The sequence below is a fragment of the Salvelinus sp. IW2-2015 genome, linkage group LG4q.1:29, assembly GCF_002910315.2.
Source record: "Salvelinus sp. IW2-2015 linkage group LG4q.1:29, ASM291031v2, whole genome shotgun sequence".
NCBI classification, from domain to species: domain Eukaryota; kingdom Metazoa; phylum Chordata; class Actinopteri; order Salmoniformes; family Salmonidae; genus Salvelinus; species Salvelinus sp. IW2-2015.
The window spans coordinates 52,473,326-52,488,040 of record NC_036842.1 but is presented as its reverse complement, the minus strand read 5'-3'; the positions used below and the strand labels follow the sequence as shown (position 1 = coordinate 52,488,040).

The window sequence follows — 14,715 nt, the reverse complement described above, 5'->3', positions numbered from 1 at the left end:
ATAGCTCCTGTCTGCCAGTCTACATCATCGATTATCTCCTACCCTCCCTGTTGCCAATCTACTGGGGGGGGCATCATTACTCCCACACTCCTGTGCCAGTTCTACTGACGTCTGATTACTCCCATCTACACTCGCCCAGGTTACTGATCTTATTACTGCCACCTTTCCGCTGCCCTCAGTCATACTGCTTCATCTACTGCCCTACCTCCTGTTAGCCACCCCAGTCTACCTGCATCATTACTTCTACCTCAGCATGCCTGCCACAGATCTACTGCATCCATTTATCCCACAATACCACAACACATGCAGCCAGTCCTACCTGTTCTATTACCTTCCCTTACCTGTCCTGCTTACCAGTTAATTACTGACTCATCTACTCCTACCCCTGCCACAGTCTTACTGATTATACCTCCTAGACCTCCTTATCTGCCCGTCATACTGTCAATCTACTCCTACCTCCTGCATGCCAAGATCTCTACTCTGGATAATTCACTCCTACCTCCTGCGCCAGTCTAATGATCATTACTCCTACCTCTGCTGCCAGCTTTAGCTGCATCCATTTCACTCGCTACACTCCCTGCGTCTAGCCATCTACCTGACTCATGTTATTCCTAGCCCTCCTGAAACACCCAGGTCTCTACTGATCCATTACTTCCTACCTCCTGTGGCCACAGCTCTAAACTGCATCATATACCCTACCCACCCTCCACCTGCACCATGTCTCTATTCCTGATCATTTTAACTCACTCACCTCCTGCCGGCCAAGTTTTAATGCTGCATCATTGACGTCCCTCACCTCCCTCGCACGTCAGCTCTACTGTAATCATACTCCTACACCTCCGCAGCACCAGGCTGCCGGCCAATATCTTGCGATCACGCCACTCCTCCCTCTGCTCCCAGATCTACTACTGCCAACAATGACTTTCACATGATCCCGATCTCTGACAGCTCAAGGTATCCTACATAGTGTCATTCACGCTCCTCTATTGCCTCCACTGAGATGCAGCAGTCTGTGCACTCCTAGATCCACTTGACGCCACTAACGCCTACCTCCGCCTATGCACACAGGGCAGCACATGACTAAGTAGCGCGATACAGAGACTCGCTACTCCTGACATACCAGAGACAGAGGTCTACATAGCTGCACATCTACTAAAACCAAAAAACGTGAGCGACTGCCGTGCAGCTGTCCGAGATTCCTTAAACATAATCTCCTACTCTTACTTCTTATCTCTCTAGTCTACTGATCATTACTCCTACCTCCTGCGCCAGTCTACTGATCATTACTCCTACCTCCTGCGCCAGTCTACTGATCATTCCTCCTACCTCCTATGCCAGTTTACTGATCATTACTCCTACCTCCTGCACCAGTCTACTGATCTTCAGCTGCTTCTCTCGTTCATACATCTCCTCTTTCTCTGCAGCCAGCTTGAGCTCAAACTCCATCTCCTTCTTGTTTTTCCTCTGTTCCTGCAGGGTGTCCGTGTTGGACACCTTCTTCTTCTTCCTCTTCTTCTCTCCTTTCTGAGACATCATTCATGTTTATCGTTATAGAAACCAGGGAGAAACCAGAACCCATTCCACCCCAAACCGTACAAACCGTCCAAGGACCAAGACCAGAAACTACACATTAAGGTTCTACAATAATATATTATAGAACTGCCACAGCATTGTGGTGACAGAACCAGTAAACAAGTGAAGTTTTTTTGCTCGAAGTTAAATATGTCAGTTAGCTTTGACAGAACACATCTCACAGCACACCAAACTGCGACCGTACAGAGTACCTTGCGGAGTGTGGGCAGCTTCCCTTCGTAGCGATAAAACCATCCAAAAGCTATAGAGAAAAAAACAACGCCAAACAGAGTCACTCGGATGCCGAGGCAGGAATTAGCCTGGTCCCAGATTTGTTTGKGCTTTTGCCTACTCCACTGTCATTGTCAAGCCAAACTGTCATGCATGTATTGCATCACAATTCCATGAAGAGAGCAGAAACAGACTGACACTCAGGCTAAGGAGGACTCAGAGCAGAACTTCAGCAACTAGAGATAAAAAGCATGCTACAGTTCGTCAACTAAATCCACTGCACGCAACAGAAATGAATGGAGAAAGACRGCTCAAGGGGTTGTATTCAGAAAGATGGCACCTTGTTAAGATGAATGCTAGGCAGTTTCGGAAATACATGAAAAGCTAGCTAAAGCAGAAACAGCCTAGYATCCAGGCTAGCCCTACTAAGGTGTGGGAGCCTGTCAATGGGTTTTGATTGTCAAAGGAAATCGAGCATGTTGCGAGTGGTATTGTAGTGCGTCTCTGACGCTGCGATCTGTGGGTACACTGTGAGACCCGTCACTCACTTCAMTCCCCTCTTCCTCCACCTCCTGCTGCTCTTCATCGTCGTCGTCAGCCTGAAAAGAGCTTGCTCCAATGTCTGGCAGTGAAGGGAGTCAGAGAAGCACGGCACACAGTGGAGGAAGAGAGGAGACAGACAGCATGCAAAGAGATGAAACACAACTGTAAATCTAGGCCCTTACAGTTTCTGCTGATCTACACGGTCTTCCTTGGATCTATTCATTCATCTATAGCCCTCAAACGCAACTCTGGACCTCGAAGACAGTTCAACTGCATTTTTTCATTGTTCCCCTCTAGTCAGGGGCGCTCATGTAGTCAGGAAGCGCCAAGTCTAAGTCCAAGAGGCTTCTAAACAGCTTCTACCCCCAAGCCATAAGACTCCTGAACATATAATCAAATGGCCACCCAGACTATTTGCATTGCCCCCCCCCCCACCTCTTTTACACCGCTGCTACTCTCTGTTGTTATCATCTATGCATAGTCACTTTAATAACTCTACCTACATGTACATATTACCTCAACTAACCAGTGCCCCCGGTTATATACCCCCCTGTATATAGTCTCGCTATTGTTATTTTACTGCTGCTCTTTAATTACTTGTTACTTTTATTTCTTATTCTTCTTCGTATTCTTTTCAAMTGCATTGTTGGTTAGGGGCTCGTAAATAAGCATTACACTGTAAGGTCTACACTTGTTGTATTCGGCGCATGTAAAATATGATTTTATTTAGACCTGTGACACCAGGTGTGTGCAATTAATTATCAGGTAGAAAAGAAAACCAGCAGGCTCCGGACCTTGTGGGGTAAGAGTTGAGTACCCCTGCTCTACAGATTCATTAGACACTATCAGAGGTACCACCTGACCCACTGTCCTTACCAGAGTTCTTGGACTTGGGGGGTGTGGTGTTGATTTCGGGCGGGGCCGGAGAGGGACTCTTGGTTTTGGGTTGCTCTCTAGGCGCCCAGTCCTCCTCCCACTCCCTGTGGTGCTTCCTCTCCGCAGCCTCGATCCTACGCACACACAGGCACGCATGCATCCACACAAGCGCGCACACATAGACACACACAGGTCAGGAGGTCACTGGGCCACCCAAACTAAACATTCTCTGATATAGTTGTGAACACACAAGAGAACTGAAGCTCTCTGATCTCAACTACACGGTCTGTGCAGTTTTGATAGATCCTGGSTTCCCTTCATGCAATACTCCCAGTCCCTGACTGATCTGCCTGTTTCACTACGGAAATAATTAGTCATATGCGTAACATTATGTACGTAACATACAAGATACACACGCTTTGCAATAAATATGCAAAGCGGGGTGAAAACCCACTTCTTCATCTCCTTCCGATAGCGTTCCTCTTCCTCAGCAGTCTTCTGAGAAATCTCCATCTTTCTCCTGTTCGCAACACAAAGAAACATTTATATATATTGACATGTACGGTATGGATGACTAAAATCCAATTTTATGGGAAATAACATATTCTGAAATTGTATAGGACTGAGATACTGTATATAGTACAGCCTATTCTTCTGGAGATAGCGTCAGTATAATAGATTCACTGTGAAAGCCATGTTGATGACAAGTTKGTACACTGAGTGTACAAAACATTAAGAACACACTSCTCTTTCCATGACACACTAACCAGGYGAATCCAGGTGAATAGCTATGATCCCTTACTGATGTCACTTGTTAAATCCACTTCAATARGTGTAGATGAAGGGGAGGAGACAGGTTAAAGAAGGATGTTTAAGCCTCGAGACAATTGAGACATGGATTKTGTGTGTGCGCCATTCAGATGGTAACAGGGCAAGACAAAATATTGAAATGCCTTTGAACGGGGTATGCAACGCTGCTGGGTTTTTCACGCTCAACAGTTTCCCTTGTGTATCAAGAATGGTCCACCACCCAAACGACATCCAGCCAACTTGACACAACTGTGGGAAGTATCGGAGTCAACATCGACCAGCATCCCCGTGGAAAGCTTTCGACACCTTGTAGTGTCCATTCCCGTACGAATTGAGGCTGTTCTGAATATTAGGATATACACTGGCATACTTAGTGTATATCTCATGTGTCAATCAGAAAAAAAACGAATATTTTGTTTTGCTTGTCTCTGATTGCTATCACTGCTAGTGAAAAGCCTGTTATTTTCTAGTGTACAGAGCCAAGAGATAAAGTCTCTGTGCTCTATGGCTGTCAGCACCTGACTATTTTGGCAAACTGAACGTGGGTTAACAAGTGAAAACCAACATACAGTATGTTTCAGTCCTCACTTATTGTCTGTGCTCTCCCTCTCTCTCTGGGTGTGTCAAGAGAGGCTTCTCTTCATAAAGCATATGCACAGACAACAATAACTTTTAGCAAAAATACATAATGATCAGTTTATGAATTCCCAATTGCCAAAGCTTCAGCTCTCTGAATRAAATAATCATTTATAGTCATCAGTTGCTGGTTTTGTTACTTTTTCTGTCCAACCTTCCCATCATTCTTTGGGCTGCCTTTCCGTACAATAGTTCAGTACAATAGTTKTCCCTCCAAAGGGCCTTATCTATTCTGATAAAGCCCCAGCCACATTGGAAATATGTTTGACCACTTCTTTGAGTTGCCTTTGATGATTTTAAATGCCATACATCCAATTATGTGGTTTAAATTGGGTTTTAAATCTCAAAACGAATCAACCAATCAATCAGTCCACTGATATCCACTCACTGCCTCTCTTTCTCCTGCTGCTCCTTGACCATCTTGTTAGTCTCCAGGGCAACCCTTTTCTGGTGCATCAACTCTCGTCTGTCCAGCTCCCTGCGAGCCTCCACCGCCAGACGCTCCTCGTCTGTCATAAACAACCCCTCGTGGGGGGGGGGGGGGGGGGGGGCAGACGGACAATCAGGAAGGGGAGGGTTCAAATATCTCAATTTTTAAACATTTGGTGAGCCTTAGAATTAAAAACCTCATATCGATTACCAAACGTTGTATATATAATGTATGGCTCTTAGGTTGGACACCCAAACACTTGATACGGCTGACAGTCTGTTCTGAACTGGAGCAACTCGCGCGACAAGAAGTTGCCCCCCTCCCGCTAACTGGGCAACTTTTGTCTGTAAATTAAGGGGACTATGTATTTTGAAAGACGTTGAGGATTATAATAACTACAGCGTTGATGTCATACAAGCAAGCCAAACACCCGTGAGTCCAAATGTGCACTTCAACATTTCCATATCATAAATCTCATGTCATAAACAGTGTCAACGTTTATGATCACTATGTTTGATGTACATTTAGTTACAAGATGACATGACATCATACCCTGGGTTGTTCTGAACAGAATGAGACTATGTTTGTCTATTGAGAGAGAAARAAATGTTCTGCAGCACACGCACCTGAATGCACTTGTGACTGCGTTCCCTGCAAACCAAGATTCAGTCTTATTTAAGGTGAGCTTGCCACGARGCATCAGGTAGCCTAGTGGTTAGAGTGTTGGGCCAGTAACTGAAAGGTTGCTAGATCGAATCCCCGAGCTGACGAGGTAGAAGTCTGTCGTTCTGCCCCTGAACAAGGCAGTTAACCCACTGTTCCTAGGCCGTCATTGTAAATAAGCATTTGCTCTTAACTGACATGCCTAGTAAAATAAATAAATAAACTGTTGTGTCTAATAATTTTTTATTTGTATTTTGTATTTCTTTTTAACCTTTATTTAACTAGGCAAGTCAGTTAAGAACAAATTCTTATTTAAGAACAAATTCTTATTTAAGAACAAATTCTTATGTTCCCATAATCTCCAAAATGTTCCCTTTCAATAACTAGCATGGTTATGCATTTCATATTTCTTCTGTAAGAAACATTTACATTTAGCCCTATCCATATTGGCCCATTCCCACGAGTGTAATTAACTCAGCAACCACACCTGCGTGGAAGCACCTACTTTCAAGACTTCATTAACTCAAGCATTTCCTTTATTTTGACAGTTAACTGTATGTCACCGGTGTTAACTCGCTCAAGTATACGGACGAATCAATAAGAAGGCACTCTGCACTTGTTTGCACACAAATCAACAGAACACACACAGGAACAATTCTCAATTGAACGGTATTTCCTCTGCTAGCAGTAAATGAGAGAAGATGGCGTGTGACAAGAACACAGCCCTGTAACTGAGGCCTGATGACAACCACCTGGTAAATGACTTTCCGAAATGAGTCATGTTCTCCTCCAGAAGCAGACTTTGTCTGGGTAAATGTTCTAAAAATAGACATACACATTATCCTACTCTGTAGGTGGATATAATGCAGATCACAGGAGGTTGGTGGCACCTTAATTGGGGAGGAGGGGCTCGTGGTAATGGCTGGAGCGGAATGAGTGGAATGCTATCAAATAYGTCAAACGCACGGTTTCCATGTGTCTGATGCCATTCCATTTGCTCCGTTCCAGCCATTATTACGAGCCGTGCTCCCCGCAGCAGCCTCCACTGATGCAGATGTTGTTGTCTTCTGCATTACCTGTGTAAACTGTGGTGGGAGTATAAAGCTTACTTGGCTCTAGGGTAAACTTGGATAGAAGATAGATTTTTATCAAAGTTATTCACATTTTCCAAAATTGTCAAAACTGCTCGGGGTATGCGAGACTCCAGTAGGAACTAACATGCTGAACACACCGCTCGCATTGCAAAATAAATGTACACATGCATGTTATTCAATCATTTAATCCAAACTGCTCGCGGGTGCCAACGAGCATCTGCGTAGGCAGGCGCTAAAATAGAACTTGGTCCTATTTTTTATGCTTGACGCGCTGCAAGTCCCGCCTCTCCCATCTCTCTCATTGGTTTTTAGGAGCATATACCCACGTGGGTGAAACAAAAGATGAACTGAGGTCCACACTCCAGTCCAGTTGGTGGAGGTAATGCACCTTAAAGTTGGTTGCCAACCGCCATATAAAGTCCACAGAAGAAGAAGAACAAGACCGAAGAAGGAGAGATCACTGGAAACGAACTAGGTTTCCCCTTTTATCGATGGAATAATTGTCGGACTAGAGAACACATGATTTTATGACTCCAAATGGGTCAAAATTCTACAAAGATCCAGAAAAAAAGGACCTTGTGCATTTCAGGTAAAATAACAACCCAATGTTTATATCCCAGGACAAATTAGCTTGCAACAGCAAGCGAGCTAAATGGTCATGAATGTTTCATGTGTTTCGACCTGTCCCCAAATTAATATAAATGAATATAGTTGTTTCAGAGTTTGTTTTGATATTTCAACCTTCGTGTCCGCGTCTGGGATGAATGGACAAAATAAACATGTTCGCGATGGTGCAGTCTAGTCAGCATGTAAAAGTAATACATCAAGTAAGACGCCGCTGCAGATAAATTGGGGAAATGTTGAGGAAGCACTATTCATAGGGCCGGCCTTAGGCATAAGTGACATAAGCAACCTTTTAGGGTCCCGCGGCCGCTAGGGGACCCCTGAACCAAAAGTAAATGAGTTGGAGTCTCAACTTTGTGTTGAGAGTTAAGAGTAGTAGAATACACATTGTGCAGTTTCAAAATTTGGTTGTGTATCAGCAGGTTTTCTTTTGTTATGTCAGTCACTGACAGTCACTCAATTAGCCCATGTCTAGCCAGCTATCTAAACTTGTAGTAATCACGGTTGGATTACCGACCCGGCACGCAGGACAMGTGCAAAATTTTCTCTCTGCCCTATGGCAAAACGAGTCGAGTTGCATGCAATTAGTTCTAAAATGGCTAAATCTTCTCTCCACCCCATGGCAAAATGTGTAGAATTGCAGCAAACGTGCTTCAAAAGTGCAAMATTTTCTCTAAGCCCCATGGCAAAACGTGTAGAATTGCAGGAAGTGTACTTACATTTCTTCTCTCCGCTGTCAAGCGGGGGGCCACTCAAATGTTTTGGGGGTGGGGGAGGCCCTGGCGGTGTACTTACAGCGCCGGTGAGAACTGTGATGGTTAGACTCCTGCTACTCTTCAGAACTCTTACAGCCTGCAGACGCAATAAAGACAAAAACTTAACTGAGCAATAAAAATGAAACTTTCCAAAGCAAATGCATTATTTACCAAGCAAAACAGTTTTCTGGAGTTATCAAACCTTTGTCTGCATTTCATGTGTCCTACCTCTTTGTGGTCCAGATTAGTAAATTCCACCCCGTTCACCTCCACGATCTGGTCACCAATCTACCAACACAAAACACAATACAATCCACAATACCAACCATGCAAAAACACACACACATTTCAGTACATTATTTGGATCCACATTGGGACATTGTGGCATACTAGGACCCAAATACAGTGCCTTCATTTAAAACTTCTTAGGGATAGCCCCCTTTTTTTCAATTTTCGCCTAAAATGACATACCCAAATCTAACTGCCTGTAGCTCAGGACCTGAAGCAAGGATATGCATATTCTTGGTACCATTTCAAAGGAAACACTTTGAAGTTTGTGGAAATGTGAATTGAATGCAGGAGAATATAACACAATAGATCTGGTAGACGAAAATACAAAGCAAAAAACATTTTTTTTTTTGTATCTAGCAATCTAGCCATCACTCTGGTTGTAATTCCGATGGTGTCCACAAGAGGGCGCAGTGTATGTGCAAAGTTTCAGACTGATAACTTGAAGTATGAGCAAGCTACATGACATTTAGTGTGAAGGATGCATTTACATAAAAAWWTTTCTGCAAGAATATCGTCAAATCTGTATACTTGGACTTTGATTTAGCTTTTCCAGTATTAGTAGCCATATTGTAAGTTCAACATTTGCAAAACATCCAGTTTTCATAACTCTCCATATTCTTGCCATTTTTGTCCAAAAGGGAAAGGCTTGCTGTCGCACAAGGTTAGCAGCAAAATTGTGCGACAGATATGAGATACGGGACTCCCGTAAAGCCCAGCTCATTGGCTATCTAGCTAGCTTTGTTTGAGTGAAGACCGCCCGTGTCATCGGCGCGCCRTGAAGGMGTCGCTCCCGGACCAAATTTGGTGTCCTATAKGATATACTACCCTCCTAATGATATGGTTAAAGTCTGGTTACGTTCTAGGATCTCTGAGGAATAAATACGAACGTAATTTGACTGGTTGAAACAATGTTTAGGGTGAGATTTTCACAGATTCCTTTCTTTGCAAATTGAATGAGTGGAACTACAAAATCGATCATGCATGCTGTATGGACCTTTTTAGGATATGAAAAATGATTTTATCTAACAAAACRACACTTTATGTTATCTCTGGGACCCTTTCGATGATAAATCAGAGCAAGATTTCAGAATGTAAGTACACATTTCACCTTCAGAGGTGAATTTATCAAACTTATCGCGGTGAAAAAAGTGTTTTGTTGTTAGGAGCTCTCCTCAAACGATAGCATGGCATTTTTTCGCAGTAATAGCTACTGTAAATTGGACAGTGCAGTTATATGAACAAGAATTTAAGCTTTCAGCCGATATAAGACACTTATATGTACCGACATTTGTTGTTTCTCTATAATCTGCCATCGTGACACACGGCGCTGCATGATTTACAACTGCCCCGTTGACGGGACGCCGATTCCTAAGAAGTTCAATAAATATATATTTTTCTCACCCATCTACACACAATAACCAATAATGACAAAGTGAAAACATGTTTCTAGAAATTTTTGCAAATGTATTGAAAATGAAATAAAGAAATATCTTATATAACTAAGTATTCACACCCCTTTGCTATGACACTCCAAATTGAGATAAGGTGCATCCAATTTCCATTGATCATCCTTGAGATGTCACTACAACTTGATTGGAGTCCACCTGTGGCCAATTCAATTGTTTGGACATGATTTAGAAAGAAACACACCTGTGTACAGTATATAAAGTCCCACAGTTGACAGTACATGTCAGAGAAGAAACTATACCATACCAAGGAGCTGGCTGTAGATCTCTGAGATAGAATTGTGATGAGGCATGTATCTGAGGAAGGCTATAAAACATTTTCTAGAGTGTTGAAAGTTTCCAGGAACAGAGTGGGAAATTGACAAAAATTATGGAACTACCAAGACTCTGCCTAGAGCTGGCCGTCCAACCAAACTGAGCAACCGGGCAAAAAGGGCCTTGGTCAAGGAGGTGATCAAGAACCCAATGACCACTCTGCCAGATCTACAGAGTTCCTTGGCTGAGATGGGAGAACCTGCCTGAACTACAACAGTCTCTACAGCACTTTACCAATCTGGGCTTTATGGGAGAGTGGTCAAACGGAAGCCACTCCTGAGAAAAAGGCACATGACAGCATGCCTGGAGTTTGCAAAAAGACTTTGAGAGCATAAGGAAAACATTTTACTTTTTGGCCTGAATAAAAAAGCATTATGTCTGGAGAAAACTAGACACAGCTCCTCACCCGTCTAACACCATTATGTTTTTTATGTTTAATTTATTTGCGACCATTTCTAAAAATCGGTTTTTGCTTTGTCATTATGGGTTAATGTGTGTAGATTGATGAGGAAAAACATGAATTTAATCCATTTTAGAATAAAGCTTTAACGTAACAATGTGGAAAAAGTGAAGGGGTCTGAAAACTTTCCGAATACACTGTATATCTCCTTTAAATGTTGATATTTGGTTGCGTTGTCAACCAAACACAATTCAATATTACTTTTACAAGATAGCCTGAAGTTAAGGCTATTTACTATCTTACAAACTAACGTAACATTCAACCTTAAAATAGGTTACTGTCATTTCTCCTTATGTAATCATGTAAAGTGTGAATGTTCAAGATAGCATGGATAAGTCTGACATTGTATTCCATTTCAACTTTGCTGTGCTTTTAAATGGTTGAATTTCTGACATTGTTTTCTATTGGAATTTGGTTGTGCTTTTAGATGGTTGAAAGCATAGCGATAACACATTAGAAATTCAACTAACTTTTGGTTGTATTTTTTGAGTGGGTGAATATACAGCAGGTTGTAATCTCATTGATCAATGTCTCAACCAAATATTATTACCCAATTATCCACGTTGAAATGACCTGGTGTGCCCAGTGGGTAGTAGCCTAGTCAAGGATGAAATACTGGAACACGACAGCTGTTCCAAGTGGAACAAAAGTAAACCTTGAATTTTGAGGTTTAAAATATATTTTAAGAAATGCCATTGTTTGGTGGATATAAAGTCTTAAGATCTTTGACAGACTGATGCCAAATTTGTTACAGGAAATAATCACTTCCAGCTGGTCAGTTTAGCATAGGGCTAAATGTGCCAGGTTGTCTAATGGGAACAGCTAACATCTAGTGTTTTATCACGAGCAATTAAGTCAATGATTTGAATTGGCTGATGCGCAAAACAAAGGAAAAAAAATGTATGTTCGCAAGCCAACGAGTCGACTGGTTGTCATCGTGATACATTTCCACGTGTTCATTTCAAAGTGGTTTACAGTAGCTAAACAGGGCCAAACTCTTACCTGCAGTCCTACTTCAACAGCGAGGGAGCCAGATTTGACGTTACTGATGTAGATGCCAGGCTTCTGTGTGGGGCCACTGGAGATGCTGACGCCCATGCCCTTGGTGCCCACCAGGCTCAGGAACACCTTCTTCTCCTTGATCTCCTTCCCTCCCATGGATGCCAGGCCTGCCACACTGCTCTTCTTGTCCTGAGAGAGAGAGAGCGAGAGAGCGAGGAGGAGAAGGAGGAGAGAGGGAGAGAGAGAGAGAGAGAGAGAGAGAGAGAAGAGAGAGAGGGGGGGGAGGGGGAGGGCAGAGAGAGAAAGAGAGATTGTACAATTCCGTGGTTGCATTAGTGTGTTTTTTTTTCTGCCTCCTTATTTGTAGGTCACTCTGGATAAGTGTTTACTAAATTACTAAAATGTGACAGAAGAAGGGCCAAAGGGTGTTACACTTCAAAGAATAGGAGAGAATATTTAATCTCAAAGAAAACAAATCTCATTCTCACCCCAGAATCAGACACAAATTGGTCCACGAACTGCCACTTCAGAGGCTCCTCTGTGGAACTGGAGAAGAACAGAAAGCGGAGGATAAATCCGATTCTATATTCATTTATGTATTTATTCCAGGTTTATTTAACCAGGAAGGTCCCTTGAATAAGATTTTGTGAGCAACACCTGGCACAGGAAATACATCAATCAATAATCAAGCTATCATCTCAGTGCTCACCGGATACCCCTTGCCCAGGATATAGTTTCTGGTTTTATTTTGATCACAGTCTTTTCTAAAGCAGAAAGGTGTCAAATACAATACCAACAAAGAGAGAAACAGCCCTACCTCTTCCATGGTATCATCCCAACCTCTGCACAAATAAAAGGATCAAAATTGAAGTAAGTTATTCATATTCATATTTGTATTTGACATGAGGAGGAGTGAGTATATTGGTTGGGTGGATTTTGTTTAACTTACGCCTGACTTTGAGCGACACGATTTTCTTGGTCTTGATGAGGTTGATGACTTCCTCGTGGGATACAGGAAGAGATGGCGTATCCATTGATGCGGACAATCTCATCTCCCATCTGGAGGTCACACAGAGGTCAGACGTTACGACCAGCACTTTTTATGTAGTGTGCAGTGTGTGCTACTTTTCTGAGTGTTATGTTTCACAGTGTATGTTTGCTTCTCTTTAGATATTTGACCACATCCCATCCACCCTCCATACTAGGTACTATATGAGCAAAGACGTTGAAAATACGTATTTTGGGTTGAAAATAAGTCAACGTCTTGTGCTCACTGGGTAAGTCAACGTCTTGTGCTCACTGGGTCTCAGAAGTGTTTTTTTTCTAAATGCCAGACAGGATGGCTGTGTCCACTCAGCTGTAGTGTGTGTCATTTGTGTCACCGGTTATTGAGCTAATGGAAGTGTGTGACATCTTGTCACGCTGGTTGAGGGGAATAACTACAGCAGACTGACGGAAAAGCAGATCCAATCAGTCTGAGTCGTGATCAGGAGCAAATGGCTTCAGGAAGAGATGAAGGACAGGAAGGTACTTAAAAAGTTCCTGGATGTTTTTACCAAAGCGGTTTGTTTCTCGGGTTGACTTTATTCGATGCATGCACAAGTGATTGCACACACAACACGCACGCACGCAAACACACACACACCCAACACACACACACACCACACACCACACACACACACACACACACACACACACACACACACACACACACACACCACACACACACACACACACAACCACAACACCACACTGCAGGCCACTGTTTCCAGCTTGTCCATCCTTGACGATCTGTGAGATGAAGAGACCACAGCCGAACTCCAGGCCCCTCTCACACTCAGACCCAGCCCTCAGATGAGTACGATCCAGACGCACCTCCTTCACTTACTGCACCACCAGGATGAAGAGGGAGGGACGAAAGGGAAGACAGGAGAGGAGAAGGAGAAGGGGTTAGATGGAGGATGACAGGAAAGGGTGGAGAAGGGGTTATCAGTTCTGTGTCATCAAATTGGTGCACATTCTCGTTGCCTATAAGTACTAAGAGAGTAATTACATGGTATAAGACAAGTGCATCGTATTGAAAGTCTATGGGCTCCAGCCTGGTGGGTGGCAGCGACCCCTCCACTCACCGTGACCTCTTGGGGGTGAGCAGGTCGTACTCCACCTGGTGTTTGAGGGAATGAGGGGCCGGATGGCATCAAACAGCGGCAGGCGACTGGGCTCGTTGATGACCAGCTTCAGGTCCCCACCAACACTGGCAGCTCCATGGACCTGAGGGAGAGGGCAGAGGGTCAAAGGACAGCTCAACACGCACAAGCGCACACACGCCACACTGCACAGTCATTCAGGAGAGAGCGAGATGTTTTGATGACTTTCTTCATCATTCCTATCGTTGACTACATGATTATGAGGACAAAGCGGCACACAGAATGACTAGTACAGAACAGTATGATAAACGCATGGCCTTATGGGCCATCAAGGATTCCAAGAATGTGCAATCAACCTACCAATTCCAATGGGAACATAAGACCTATGACTATGATTATTAACATTTGCCATTTCACTCCTGACTCGTGTATGAAAGAGTAAAGGGCTTTAGTGAATAGCTGCCGGCTTGGCGGAGCACAGCGGAAAACTGATCATGGGTCTAACCAATGGGGTCTCAGGTCTCTGGCTCCATACAAAGAGTGCATGGAAACCAGCACGCTAACTCCCCTTCACCCCCATTCAGTCCACATTATCGTCATAGTCCTGAATGAAATCCTATCTCCCACCATACACCTGTATACACACACAACACACACACAAGCATGCATGCACGCACACGCACACACACACACACACACACACACACACACACACACACACACACACCACACACACACACACACACACACAGCAGACTTAATCCTCCTATACGTACATCTGCAATTGGAAAGAAATCAAG

At 43.5% G+C, this 14,715-nt stretch overlaps 1 pseudogene; it reads right to left on the bottom strand.

Annotated features, from left to right (window-relative positions):
* The window catches only part of LOC111960950 (harmonin-like), a 50,376-nt pseudogene that overhangs the window by 31,548 nt on the left and 4,113 nt on the right, over positions 1–14,715 (bottom strand).